A 15,668-nucleotide genomic window follows, 5' to 3' on the forward strand; every position below is an offset into this window, starting at 1 on the left:
CATCAAGAGGGTTCCACCTCCTCAAAAGGTCAGGGATGTCCGGAGTTTCTTGGGATTAGCAGGATACTACCGGAGATTCATTAAAGATTCCAGCAAGCTAGCCTCGCCATTGTTTGGCCTGTTGGCAAAAGATGTGGAGTTTAATTGGACTGACGATTGTCAGAGGGCTTTAAATGAATTAAAGGACAAGTTGGTGTCAGCCGCAATCCTGAGAGGTCCAAACTGGGCCCTACCTTTCCACATCCACACTGATGCCTCGAACAAAGCCATAGGTGCAGCTTTAGGACAAGTTGAGCAGAAACTTCCATATGCCATTTACTTTGTTAGCAAAAACTTGTCCAAAGATGAGCTGAATTACACTGTAACCGAGAAAGAATTCTTGGCTGTGGTCCATGCACTGAACAAGTTCCGACATTATATTACTGGTTACCAGACCTTTGTACATACTGACCATGCTGCTATTAGATATTTAATGAATAAACCAGATGTGAATGCTCGTATTATTAGATGGTTACTTTTATTGCAGCAGTTTGATTTGACCATTGTTGACAAACCAGGTAGAGAAAATGTTGTTGCTGACTTTTTATCTAGATTGGATTTGTCTGCAGATGAGGATGGAACAGTGGATGACCAGATGCCCGATGAACATCTGTTTGCTATTTCAGTACTCTCTCCATGGTTTGCTGATATAGCAAACTATCTTGTTTCAGCACAGTTCCCTCCACACCTATCTTCCAGAGAGAAGAGCAGAATCATCAGAAAAAGTGCCTCATTTACTTGGATCGGGGGCAATCTGTTCAAGCTTGGCCCCGATAAGATCTCAAGGCATTGTGTAAAGGAGGAGGAAGTCTTTGATATCCTCCTCACTTGTCATGATGGGCCTTTTGGAGGACATTTTGCAGCAAAGAGAACTGCCTTCAAAATCCTGCAGGCAGGCTACTATTGGCCCACACTTCATCAAGATGTCAGAAGATATGTCAGTCAGTGTGACCAATGCCAAAGAATGGGGAAACCGACCCAAAGGGATGAGATGCCTCTCCAACCTCAAGTGACTCTTGAGCCATTTGAGAAGTGGGGCATGGACTTTGTGGGCCCAATCAACCCCTCCTCGAGGCAAAGGACTTACATCATTGTGTGTACTGACTATTTGACAAAGTGGGCAGAGACCAAAGCAATCAAAGCAGCAACAGAAGAAAAGGTGGCCGAGTTCCTAAGAGAGAACATCTTCTATAAGTTTGGCTATCCAAGAGAGCTGGTCACCGATCAAGGGAGCCAGTTCACCTCCAACCTGGTTGAAGATCTCCTAGCTCATCACAAGATCAAGCATAGGACTTCCACCCCTTATCACCCTCAAGCAAATGGGCAGGTGGAAGTCACCAATAGAGCATTAGAAGGGATCTTGACTAAGGTGGTGAGCAGCAGCAGAAAGGACTGGGCAGATCGCCTGGTTGAAGCCACATGGGCTTACAACACCACTTGGAAGACCACCACCGGCTTCACACCGTATGAGCTGGTCTATGGGAAGAAAGCGTTGCTGTCCATTGAGTTTGAGTACAACACTTTGAGGATGGCAGCTCAGCTGGACCTAGATCTCAGCCATGCACAACAAGAAAGGCTACTGCAGCTGAATGGCCTGGATGAGCACCGAATGCAGGCCCTCCTTCACTCAGAAGTGGTTCAACTTCAGAGAAAGGTGTGGCATGACCGACATCTCCATGACAAGCAATTTCAGCCAGGAGATTGGGCTTTGTTGTATGACTCCAGATACAAAGATTTCAAGGGGAAGTTGAGAACCAGATGGCTAGGACCATAAGAAGTGGAGAAATGCCATGACAATGGATCTGTCCTCATTCGAACCATTGATGAGGAAGCCATTCCCATGCTTGTCAATGGGCATCGATTGAAGATCTACAGGAGACCTCTCTCAAGACAAGAGTTCATCAAAACTCTGGAGAAATCTGTATTGGTCATAGAGAAGGGTTCTGCCTCTACCTCTGGCATACCCTGAAGGATAAAAATAAAAAAAAATAAAAATAAAAAAAAAAAAAGAGAAAAAAGAAAAAAAAGAAGAAAAAAAGAAAAAATAAAGAAAAAATAAATAAAGATCCTTGGGTGAAAACCTCTCTGAGGCGCCCAAGGCAGGTGGTAGGGGTGAAAACCTCATTGAGGCACCCCTATTGTCTTTCAAAAAAAAAGAGAAAAGGTTTGAAAAGATCCTTGAGTGAAAACCTCTCTGAGGCGCTCAGGGCAGATGGCACGGGTGAAAACCTCTTTGAGGCGCCCCTGTTATCTTTCAAAAAAAAAGGGAAAAAAAAAAAAAGAAAAAAAAAAGAAAGAAAAAACAATAAGCAAAATATGGTAAAATTGCATGCAGGTTGCAGATGTTCTATGGAGGAGAGGAAGCCTTCAACTCAAAGCCAAGGGTCCTTATCATGCTGTCAAGGAACCTCACCAGCACCTCCTCCAAGGGTACCCATGTTTTTTCAAGGTATGTGCAATCTTATCATGGTTTGAATCTTCTACAGGAAGATGTTGTCTTTCTACAAGAAGATGCAGTCTTTCTACAGGAAGGCGCGGATTTTCTACAGGAAAGTACGAACTTTCTACAGGAAGCTCTGTGTTCTACAGGAAACTTCCTGTAGGAGTTTTGGACGGCCCAGAATTCATCTTAAAAGGAGATTTAGCGACTATGGATTGGTTTGGATGCATGCAAGCCTCTGTTGGCACCCTTGCACATTGGTGTCACCTTGCTCCACCATCCTTGTCGACATGCGACCAAGTTCCCTGCACCAACAAAGAAGATCGATGAGTTCTCGCGGGAAAAGCCATTTTCAAAGTTAAACAAATGCTGGGATCTCATACCGCAGGCATCAAGAGCTCCGGGAACGTGATTGAATGGCCAGGTTCTCCGTCGTGCAGCATGCACCCAAGGAGAAAGAACTGTTACGAGACACCTCGCGGGAATCCTGTAACAGTTCAACCTGCTCGAGTGGAAACCATTCACAGCTCCGCCATCTGCAACAAAACGCGGGCGCATGCAACCAAAGCATCCACTCCATCGTTGGCAGCCTGTAACCACGAGCCTCTGGGTCTATGTAAGTCGCATGCAGCAGGTAGATCCACTCACCATCGTCCAAGAACTGGAAAAATCATGTGCAGCCACGCAGGTAAGTGTCTCAACCCTTCCTTCCATCAAATCGCATGAATTTTACCTTGAAATTGTTTTCACAGCGTAAAATTGAATGGTTGAGCGGCCGTATGGCCAGTCGACTGGCCACGTCGGCTAGTTAAAGTGTAATTGGATGTTTGGGTGGCGGCCACGACAAAGAGAATGAGCGGCACGCACGTGAGAACACTCCCGTCAGAAGCATGAGTTTAACAAGAAAAGGCGGCGGCAAATCTGTGGGAATGGATGCGGCAGCAAGTGAATACGCAGGCGAATGATGGATGACGTCGCCCAACGGTCCGGCAGGGACAGCTCATCCCCCGCGCCACGGATTGCGCCGATTCAAAATCTAATCGGCTAGATCATGCGCATGCATTTATCATCCAACACTTCAAACTCGGGTGGCTATTCTGATCTCCTCTGCACTTTGATACGCCGAGCTGTTGGCTACCAGAACGCCGGTGAAGCACACCTCGAGCGCGGGCCAACTACAGTCCTCCCCGAGAATTGCGCACAGTTTCTACAGGAACGCAGTTCTACAGGAACGCAGTCTCTACAGGAACGCAGTCTTCTACAGGGAAGCGGGTGCCTCATGAAAAAAGGTGGCCAATTAAAGAGGTAACCCTGGACTCTTCATGCAACTGGTTAGTAAGAGTGGCAAGACCATCGTCCACAGTCTGGTCATAAAGATATTGGTGGAATTGTTGTTTGCTGTGCCTATGATGTCGTTCTACAGGATGTCAGTATAAGTAGACTGTGTTGAATTTTGTGGATTATGTGCATGCTCTGTCTTAATAGACCAAATCTCTTTTGCATTTACCACCTTTAATTAAAACAACCGTGTTCATCATGCCGAGTGGGTTTATAAGACGGGAACCCACTGATTCAACCAAATTAAGGGAAAACCCGGCAATGGTAGAGCTCTTCACCAGAGCACAATGGATGCCTTTTTGTGATAAGCTACAGGGCTACGATGATGAAGTGGCCGAAGAATTATTGCAGGCTCTGAAGCCTAAATCCCAGACACTGGCCACAGTGAAATTCAGAGGTCTAAGCCTCAAGCTCACCCCGGAACATATCAGTCGGATCACAGAACTTCCTATGGGTTTGCCGTGGGATAAGGAAGAATGAAAGCTGAGCCAGCAGGCAAAGAAAGAATTCTTTCCACCTGAGGAAGAATTCTCGGAGGACAAAAATGGGGTGCGAAGAACGAGCCTGTTGCCACCATGGAATGAATTCAGTTTGCAAATCATGAAATATATCACTTGTGAAGGCCGTTTCAGCATCGTGTATGCATATCACTTTCGACTGCTCACTGAATTGAGGCACCGAATTGACCTTCCTGTAGAACAAAAACTGAGCATCCCTTATTACCTACTGCAGTCTCTAATGGAGTGTGCCACAAAGCTGAAAGAGGGCATACCAGATCAGATAGCCCACCATGGGTTGATCAAGCTTCTTGTGGAGGATGCGCTGCATTCATATAAGGTCCCCCTCTCATGGGAATCCTTCCGGAATTTAACAAAAGATGGAGACATTAAAATGTTGATCGAAGAAACGGGTTCCTCCAGCAGTGAGGAACAAGAAGTAATGGCCGAGGGACAGAGAGAAGAAGGCCAAGAGACCCCGACAACAGTACAGAAGAAAGAACAAAGGAAGAAGCATGAGGAAAAGGAGGACAAAGAAAAAGGTGGCACACCAATCTTGTCAGCAAGAGAAAAGAGGATGAAGAGCAGAATGGACAAAGCTGAGGTGGTCCACGTCAGCCCAAGTACCTCAACAGCACCTGCAACCAAAGGAAAAAGTAAAACTCAGGTAGGCAAGCAAGCGGAGGTGGAGACACCTGTGTCTACAGGAAAGCAGAAACAGGCTTCTACAGGAAGCCCGAAAACAAAAACAAAGGCTTCTACAGGAAGCCCAAAAATCATTGAGAAAAAGGCTTCTACAGGAAGCCCAAAAATCATTGAGAAACAGGCTTCTACAGGAAGCCCAAAAATCATTGAGACAAAGGCTTCTACAGGAAGCCCGAAAACAGAGAAAAAGGCTTCTACAGGAAGCCTCAGAAACAGGCTTCTACAGAAAGCCCGAGGAAGGAAAAAAGGTGAAAAAGGTGGATATTCTGGCACGAGAGGCAGCAGCTGTATTAGCTGGCCTCAGCACGCCACCTAAGCCGAAAGAAAAGAGGAAGAGGGAGACCCCTCTATACTTTAAGGCTCGAAGAAGTGTTAGGATAAAGACGGGCAAGCCACAGGCCCAATCCAGCAGCCCGATCGTCATCGAAGATACACCTGCTTCTCCCAAAGAAAAGTCACCCTCCAGGATCACAGTCACCTACGAGAAGGGGAGTCCAAAGAAAAATACGTGGCAAGAAAGGTTAGACCTGTTGACCGAAAAAACCCGGCTACAGGAAGCTGAAAATGTTCTACAGGATACTCTGGCCCGGCTACAGGAAACGGAAAAGAAGGAAGGAGAAGGACTCTCATCACCACCAAGGGAGGGTGAGGTAGAACCGCCTGAAGAGATAGAAAGAGAACATATACCAGAACCTAGCCCTTCACCTAATCTGAATTCATACTACACCTTTTTAGAGGCGGGCAAAATCATACCGCAGAAATTTACTGTGCCTCTATTTTTTGAACTAGAGAAAGAAAGAGTCTGTTCCCACACATGGATGCAGATCGCCAAATCAAAGGGTGTGACGGACATAGGCCCTTTACAAGAGCAACTCAAGGAGGTCAGGAGTGAATTCACCATGGCTAAACATGTGGCTAATTGCCAACGTGTGCTTCTACAGGAAGAAAATCAGAAGCTAAGATTGCAGCTACAGCAACTAAGGGCAGGAGCAGGAACATCCTCCAAGGACATCACAAATGAACAACAAAGAAAAAAGGAGCTGACCACCAGTCTTGAAGAGCCAATGACACTTCTACAGGAAGCAGAGCAGCAAACAAAAATTGAAGTGCAAGCCCTACAAGAACAGTTGCAACAAAAGGAAGCACAATTGGCCTGCATGGCCAGTTGGGCCATGGAGGCAATTCAGTGCAGACCACCTGCAAAATCCTATGGATTATTCCTAAAAGATCAATGGCTGCAGTTCCAAATAAACACCTTGGCACAAAGAGGTATTTCACATATCCAAAACCCACAACAATTTTCGGAATTGTGCAGTACTAGTTCGTCTGAGGAAAAAGCCAAATTAGCAGAGTTTTACCTCCACAATTTGGCTTTGCCTCATGAAGTCTCCTGGGATCCCAATGTTGCCTTGGGTGATATGCAATTGATAGCGTTCGCCTCATGGTTAAACCATGAGGATCAGAGAGCAGCTGAAGCAAAATCGGTCATGAACCGAGAAGTGAGCGAGCCACTGTTCATTCGACCAGAACTAGAGGATCCGGTGGCACTCATCTCAGCCCACCAACAGTTGGCTACGGATCCCACAGCTTCCTTGAGATTTATGGACAAACAGGCCCAAGCCATAGCCCACTTTGAAGACATGGAAAGGTTGTTGGAAGAAAGTGCTGCCCAAGCATGTGCACGAAGATGGAATACCCTGGCACACAGCTTGAAAATCAGAGAGTACCATACCCCCATTCGGATGAGGGAAGCTTTGGCAAGAGTTCAACTTTACAAGAAATCCATGCAAAGCCTCCAGGCCAGCTGGATAGGCCTTAAACTCAGCCCACCACTACTGCTAGGACTGACTGAAGGCAATACAGAGGAAGATGACAGTCAACAATGGGAAGAGGTGAACAGGAAAGCAGGGTTTCATATCCATAGAGAAGACACCACCACAGAGCCTTGGGATGCAAGGGAAGCAGTGAAAGCAATGAAGGATGAAGATTTGGACTAAGTTGCTCAAGGATGAGCAAATAGTTTAGCTGGGGGGTGATGATGAGCCCCAATTTTTGGTACAATTTGGGCTCATTTGGCCTACTTGCTCTGCTCAAACCATTGATTTTTTATTGCTTATGCATTCATTTCTTGGTTTATTCGTGTTGTTTGTAGGAAGAAGGGTAGGAATTCTATCTACGTGACTAATACATGATGATTTCAGGTTTTGGCATTAAAAGGGAGCAAAGACCACGAAAAAGGGGACAAGGAGACAATGAGGTGGCACTGCTGGTTTTCAGGAGAGGATGTCCACGGTCTTGGGGACCTTCCTCGTAATTCCCACCATAGCTCCGAGCTCCAATCCATCTCCCCACCGAGATTAGAGGCAGCCAACTGTTCTACAGGAACGGCAGTTATAACTGTTCTACAGGAACAACAGTTATAACTGTCCTACAGGATCAGCAGTTTAACCTTCAGTTGGGCAGCCGAGCTCCACAAATCAAGGACACCTGTTGGATGATCATTTTGCATAAATACTGAGCCTGTAGCCTTGGATAGAAGCTTTTTGAACTTTTGTATTGCTCTTGTAATTTGGAAGTACGAGCTACAGCTCGGTTGTTGTTCTTCTTGTAAGCCAGTTTTGGCATGACATCAGACTTTCGTTTATGAATAAAGGCAGGCAGATTTTGATCTCATTCTGAGTTTCTAAGGGAGCTATAGCTCTCAGGTTAGGGCCCAACCTGAGAGCAATAGATCTCCTCGGTGTTGTAATGTTGTTTGCATTTCGTTCCAGCACTTTGAGTTTTTACTTTGACATGCAATTTGAATTTACAGTCTGTTAATTTAGTCTTTTTCATGAGCTTAGATAGGATTAGTTTATGGTGAATTTGTTTCCAGTTGCTTAGGTTAGAAGAGGATAGATATAATTCATTGGAGCTCCAAAAAAAGGTTGTTAAAGCTCACTGCCATCTCTCTTAGGGATTGGGGTGCAGTCCATAACCAACCACCAAAAAGAAACGCAGTTCTTCTCACTTCCATGCAAGCTGCAACACAGACATTTTCATTGAAGATCCATCCATGCACTTTTGACATTGAACCATACTTCTACATTTCACTTCCATGCACGAGTTTCATTTCTTGGTTTTCCATTGCTGTTCATAGGTTAATGAATTCTCGTTTTGGTGCATAAGTCATTTGTTTCATTTACGTTGCTCCATATCATTCCACTTCCTTCTTCTTCTTCTTGATCTCTCCTCAATCCACGTACTCGGCCTCTGTCCAGCTCATTTACCCTCCAACTCATCCATTAATCACTTAGCCCCATCTACTTAAACTTTCGTTGATCCCATCCTTCCAGCCATCAACCCATTGCATGCACTCTTCCTCCATCTGATTTCGCTGCTCCTGAGCCATCACCAGCTCCATCTCCATCTCACCTATCCTCCCACATCACTCCAACACTTCACCATCTCCCAAACCTTCCACGGCCAAACATCCTGTAGAATTGCACAGACTTCTTGTAGAAATCCCTGAGTTTCCTGTAGGATCCCCTGCAGACTTCCTGTAGAAGCCTGCAAACTCGGTTGCTGAGCATCTGAACGTGGTAGACTTCTGTGGACTGATGCTCGAGACCCTCTGGGACCTACCCTAGCCATCCTGACCTTGCCCATGCTTTCCTTCCATTCCACCGCTCCTGCACAACCAAACCCTAATCAAAAGCATCATCACAATAAATCCAACCACTTAATGAAAAAATACAAAAACATGTCTTTTCATATGCAAGTAGCTTAGATGCATGTATTTCAGTTCACTGCAAGTAATGGCATTAGTGGTAGTAGTTTCATTCACAGTTTTGCATTGTAAGGGTCTAGCTAGTCAAATTAGGGTTTACTAGGGTTTTCATGCTTTATTGGCTTTCAGTTTCTTTCTGCAGTAGACTAGTCTCCTTTGAGTTAGCTTTCGTCCATCATTCATAAAGCTTCTTCTGTGAGCATATAGAAGTTGGCTTGAGCCCTAGCGGACTTGTGCCAGCTGACCAAGTGACAGCTGCGACAAGAGCTAGTACTTGTGCATACAGCACCGTCGCTTCCAAGTTTGTACGAACTACCGGGTTGATAAAATTAGAGATAGGAAGCTCCAGGAGTTGTAGCATTATTGCTACAATACTAGAGCCCACCATTGATAAGCATCTACTTAGAGTGTGGGGAAATGTTACCAAGGCTATTTCTTCTTCAAGTTCCTTTTTTTTGATGGTTGACAGTGGAAATGCAAGGTCTACTAAGAAAGTGGTTCAACAACTTAGCTTCTTAGGGCTTCATATGTTTCTAGGGAGGAAAACGTTTCCTAGAGATTGGCTTAAAAATCTTTTTTCACATCTTCCATTCAATGGTTCTCATCCTTTGGAGCCACACAAGAAATATGATTCACCTAAAGTTTGTGGACTTGTTAAATCATCCTATGTTTTTCTATTAAATCACTGTGAGGCATTTATTCATTCTATCTCTTCTAGAGAAGCTAATTTCCGTCAGAAGATGGAAATGAAAGAACAAGGAACACCTTTTAACAAACTAATGACATTTCTACTTGATCTGATGATCTGCTATGATGGGATGGTGAGAGATGCTTGTTGAAAATTTCTCATTTAGTTTGAATATGGGAACATAAACTCTTCAGTAGCATGTAATTCCTCAAACAAGAGGGAGTCTGGGAGTAGCTTGGATCATTCATATCCAAGAGAATAGGTAGGGACTCTAGTTGCTACAACAATTGAAAACTCAGCTTACAAAGCACTTGTTGATTCCTTTCAAAAATGTATTTCCCCTTGGGACATCCTTAAGATAGTTGAGATCACATTCCTTACCTGTCAATAATGTTCTATTTTAGTATGATTTCCTTTTGTGTGGTGATAGAGGGCTGACTTTGAAGCCAATGAAAAAAAGAAACATTAATGAGTAGATATAATTCTACCTTACAACCAAATGATCAATGGGTAATTCTTCACATGAGAATTTGTTGTGTCGATGAAACACATTTTGAGGAGAAAGCTGCAAGAATTCAAGAATCTTTGAAGAGGATTCCTTTGAAATATTTTTCTCTCCAAATTATTGTTGAGTAAGTGGGTCTCTATGTTGCACCTTTTGTTTCAGTTGTGTTACACATAATCATAAAGGTGTCTTACTCTCCAAGTCAATCATCTAACCAATCTAATTAAGAATGCATTTTTGTATGTGAAGGTTGACCCTGATAAAAAATTATGAATGAACTACTTGTTGTTTCAAGGTCTCTAGTTGATGTTTGTCTTCAATTTTAATATTAAATAAAACTACACCCTAGAAGCTTTGATATTCAATGTTCTCATGTTTAATGGGATCTCTAAAAATTGTGCAGTTATCAATTTCAAACTAAATGTGAATATCAAATCCATGATAATTGTAACAACTGAACCTAAGGCTCAAAACACTTACAGGTCTTTTATTCCATGACGCTAAACTATCAAGAAGGGCATCTAATGCATACACAACAATTATTTTGATTACCATCATGGATAAAATACCGAGTTCATTCATATAAAATGAATAGAAAAAATATAATTAGGTACTTTTCCTTAGAATGTTACAGTTAATTGTGTTTACTTTCCTAAGAAGCCATTGTCTAACTTTAGACCATGATATGCAGTTACTGCAAAGATCTTGACAAACCTAACCAATCATTTATACCTACTATCAAGTAAATATGTAACAAATATCAATTTTCAATCAAGGGTGCCATTAAGAGTTTTAACCAACAAGGGGTAGGCAATGAATCTCTAGATCTCACTAACCTAATTCTGCTCTACCTACCAAGCTACTAGTCTGGCTTGAAATTAGCAGAACTTCCAATGGTTATTACAGTTTACACATGTGAAAAATGTAGTCATAGGTTCATCTGCACTTCTTGTTTGCAACTGATAGTAAGTACACTTCCATTGGCCACATTTACCACACTTGAATTTGTCTGTTGTAGCTTTAATATTTATCCCACACTCACACTCAAAAAGTGCCTTGTCTTTGATCTGTTTGTTCTCAAGATTTCTTTGATCACTAGCCATTTCTTCTGTTGTCATGGCAATAAGTTTCTCTGGCTTAATTTCCCTAAGAAGAACTCTCCTTCTCAAATATGGATTGTTTGCATCTTTTAGGTTGAACATGATGGACCTATATTTCAACTTCTGGGCTCCAGTAGACAGCCCTAACTTTTCAAACATCAGTGTCTCAACAGAAACTGCAACTCGTACTAGATCACATGCATTTACTCTCACCAGGTTGTCACCCTTGGCTTCATTACCTACTTTGGAAAAATCCTCATGAAGAAGCTCATGGATCTTGTCCCGTACTGTGTTATTACACTTAATCATACTTTTTAGCTTTGGAGGGCCATTTGAAGAGGACGATACCTTCTTATTGCTGATAGATGCTTCTTCTTCCTTGGGTTTCTTCTCAACCTTTACAGACTCTTGCTTAACAGCATTGACCTCCACTTTAATAGTCTTGGACTGCTTATCTTCTGACTTTGTAGCTTTGTTTCCATTGTTAGCAAGAGTTTCTGTTGTCACAACCTTCTTCCAAGAATCAAGTAAGCCAGTGGCTAACACAAATACTTTCTTGAGGATGCTTTGTGAGATGTTGAGGTGTTTTCCAACCTGATAATCGAAGTATCATAACAAAATGAAGTTACTAGCATCCATAAGAAAACAGTCCTATGAAAAAAGCTGCACACTCATGAACTAAACAGTTTACCTTGACTACTTTAAATCAGAGAAAAAGGTACCTTTAAAAGGCCCATTAAACTTAGAGAGAGGCATTAACAAAATCAGTGGACTTCAAAAGAGAATGAGACTAAAATTTCAAGATAGAGGTAAATTTTTAAGAGCACTATTCAAAGATAAAGGAAAAGAGCAAAGAAAATGAAGGAAAAAATAAAATTATACAAATGATACCAATACTTTTCTTTCAGATATGTTCTCCATGGTACAAATCCTAATGAAGTACCCATAGTAAAAGAAACTTTACATTATAGTTCACAATAGCCATCCAGATAGGCATGTGCAAAACGTCCATCTTCAAGAAGTAAATTTGGACTTACATTCTTCAATTCATGTCATAACATAAACGTATTTTAGTGTAAGAAAAAGACTAAAAGCAAATGTCATGCACCGCAATTTAAATTTACAATTCAAATCAATAAAAATGTGCGATGCTTTTAAAAAAGCATGTTATTGACTTGTACACCACAAAATGCAGCAATCAAAGCAGATGTTTGCACAGGTTACAACTTTACTGATAAAAACATCTACAGTACACTCACTACCTGCACAAGATGATACTACTGTATTGGGGAATCTGATAACACAAATCTTAAATCATACAAAAAACATTGTTAAAAGAGTGTTAATGAGACATGATGAATATGGAGTGGCTAGAACTAAACCTGGCAGAACAGAGCCATAGAGGCCTTGTTATCACCTCAAAATTACAGAACTTCTAATAAACACTAATAACCCAATGAAAATGTTATCTCTAGAAATTAACTAAACAAAAAAAAACAAAAAAAAACAAAACTCTCGACTTAGTCATGGAAAAATTCTATGGGGATTACAAAATCACCCTAGGCTCATAGACAATGTTATTTGTAGTAGCACATAGTCCATCGGCATTAGGAAACTAAAGGCACTACTTGATGGGAAAACATTTCTTTTGACAGGATTTTATTCTCACCCACCAAGTATTTGTTTAAGGTGACTGGCATTTTTGCAAATAAGGGGCTTGATTTGGCTTCAAATTCATTGAAAGTAAAGACAGTCTGATATGACTTCCCTCTTTATAAGCTGATATGGCAAGGATTTGAAAGCATTCAAATTGAAGAAAGTGGGTGTGTGGTTAGAGAGAGGTCTCTTTCTCATTCATTTCCACTACTCAAATACTTCCCTAAGAGTAATGGTTAAAAAATAGGAGAGAAACCAATTGGTAATTCTGCCTAAGCAAGTATTAACTCTAAAAGACAAAGTTGTTGTGCTTGAATATTTAATTTTAGACGTGAACATCAGGAGCATGAGTTTTAAGAAAATCTGTAAGTTCTGACTATAAACAAAAACTCAAAGATTGACCTGCATATTCAAGGTCTCAAGATTCAAAGGTATGAGTCTAAAGCTCATAACTTTGAAGAGAATAAAATATGAATGTGGATTGAAAGCTATAAAAGAGGAAGATGGATCCAGCACCTAAAAGATAACTAATTCAAGTAACCAGTCAATAAAGTTGATGATAAGCATTGCCACTACCAATGCAGGTATAGTGGAAGTATTGAAAACTGAATATCAAATTCCTTCCATTTTTTCCTTGTATAACACCCACTTCATTATGAATATTCTCTGTAATTTTCCTTGAATTTCATGTATCGGTTGGTGAATCTACAGTGGCAAGCCTAACAAAGAGTTTGAAAAATGGAACGACTTTAGCCCAAATACAAGCGCAATGTTGAATTGTCTGAGAGAGATCAGGTTAGCACCTACTACCCTGCTCAAAATATTTCTGGAATGTATGCAAAAAGTAATGTCAAACAAATAGAGAAATCTAAAAACCTGAAAGTACAGTAGCCTCCACTAATGTGGAATAAAACCAGATACAATAAGACCATAACATGGTCAAACTCGATATAGACAACAGAATAGAAAAATATTAACATAGACTCAAAGCCAATAGAAGGAACAAGATAATTACTGCATCTATTAGATCTGATGCTGAGAAATACAAGGGGAAGCCCTCTATTTATAGCAACCTGGGAGGAGTTCAGGATTTAAGAAGGATAGTTGGAAAGGATACAAGTATTTAATGATTTACCCAAGTTAACTTACAACTATTTGTACACTAACAAACCCCTTAAGTGAAACTTAGGCGAGTATTAAAAAGGAGGCTAAATTCCAAAAATGGGTCCCGGCTACATGGCCATGATAGGTACCCATGTACAAAATGCTTATAACAATTGAAAAAGAGAGGGAGGATCATTTTGTTGTGGACAATTAGAGCACCATATGTTGCAACTGAATACAATCAATGCAGAATAGTGTACAAATTTGAGGTTGACATATTCAATACCATTATATCTCTAACTCTCTGCAAACATTTGATAAACATTTCCAGATTCCTTCAAGAAAAGTGTCAAAAGCCTCAATTTTTTTCTTTAAAAAGTAGACCCAAGTTTGTTTGGAGTTGTCATCAATGGATGTAAGCAGATAATGGGCCCTTTGAAATGACAAGGTAGGAGTAGGAATAACACCTGCAACATTATTGTGAACAAGTTGAAGACCTTTAGAAGCTCTCCAAGATTTGTCCTTAAAAAAAGTACCTTGAGGATTCTTGCCAAGAACAAACCCAATAAAAACACCATCAAAAAAAGAAATAAACATAAGATTAGTGACCAGAGTTTACTTAGTTGATAATCATAGCAAGAGTTTAAGTGACCAAATCTCATGTCATAATTTAGTTAACTCATTTGAGTGACCAAGTAATACATTAATAAGAGGTTCCACTACAAAATGAGAAACTAAGTTCAAGTGTGCATGATGATCCACTTTCCCTATGGCAACAATTTGTGAAGGGTCCTCAATTTCATGAAACAAAAATAAAGAGTAAACAAGATTGTTTTCCTTGAAACAAAATTTGTAATCTAATAAATTGAGAGCAAATTAGTTGAAAGATTAGAAACATATAGAACATTTTTGATCTTGTCATCTATCATCTCAATGGAACATTGCCCTTGAAGAGGTAAAGGTCAAGTGTTTCCCATGAAGATATGCTCTCTATTGCATGAATTAATGGAAGAAAAAAAATTCTTAGGTGCATCCATGTGATGCGTTTCTCCATAATCAATTATCCATTTAGGTAAGAAGAAACTTGCAATAGCAGAGATCGGTTTAGCATTTCTTATATGAAATAAGATAGATTGACAATTAAATTGTTTTTCTTCATTTATGAAGCGAAGGAAACCAATTTCTACAAACAAGATTTAGAATTACCTTTCCATAAAAAGCACATTTATGAGGTCTATTCTTTCCTTTAAAAGCATGCTTTAGTGAGGGATTTGAAAAGTTAACACTCCTTTGTAATTTGCATTTGTTTCCCTTATATGCCTTTTTATGTTGTATCCTTGAATTTGAAGGTGAGATAGCTATAAAAATTCCACAACCAAGAGCACCCATTTCGATGATTTTATAATGCTCGCAAGTAGTTGTTCAATAAAAGCATCAAAAGTAGGTAGACTCACAAAAGCTTGACCTAAGGCATCTTGAGTTCAATATAAATGTGGAAACAAACACTGAATAAAACTCGTCTAACTTAGATAGCACTGCCAAAATGAGTCGTTCATCACTTTTCTCAATTTTACAATCATTTAATTGAGGCCAGAGATATAGAACCTGGAAATGAAATCTTATGTAGTATCAAAATTACTAGGATTGAGAGTGATTAATTAATTTTCCAATTGATTACCACAAATTGCATCCATTTTTCCATTATGCTTCCATCACTGTGTCTACAATTTAGAACCAAGATACAATACATTCATCTATTTGAAATATGAGTGCCTTTAGAGCTAGAACTTTGTAGCATTACTTGCAAGAGTATCGAACTTGAGGGCT

General features: G+C 40.8%; 1 pseudogene; it reads right to left on the minus strand.

Annotated features, from left to right (window-relative positions):
* Positions 1–10,859: 10,859 nt before the first annotated feature.
* The window catches only part of LOC149238643 (transcription elongation factor TFIIS pseudogene), a 91,053-nt pseudogene continuing 86,244 nt past the window's right edge, over positions 10,860–15,668 (minus strand).

Source organism: Pinus tabuliformis, chromosome 8 (assembly GCF_031772625.1).
Source record: "Pinus tabuliformis cultivar Carrire ecotype Pingquan chromosome 8, CPIR1, whole genome shotgun sequence".
Taxonomy (NCBI): Eukaryota; Viridiplantae; Streptophyta; class Pinopsida; order Pinales; family Pinaceae; genus Pinus; species Pinus tabuliformis.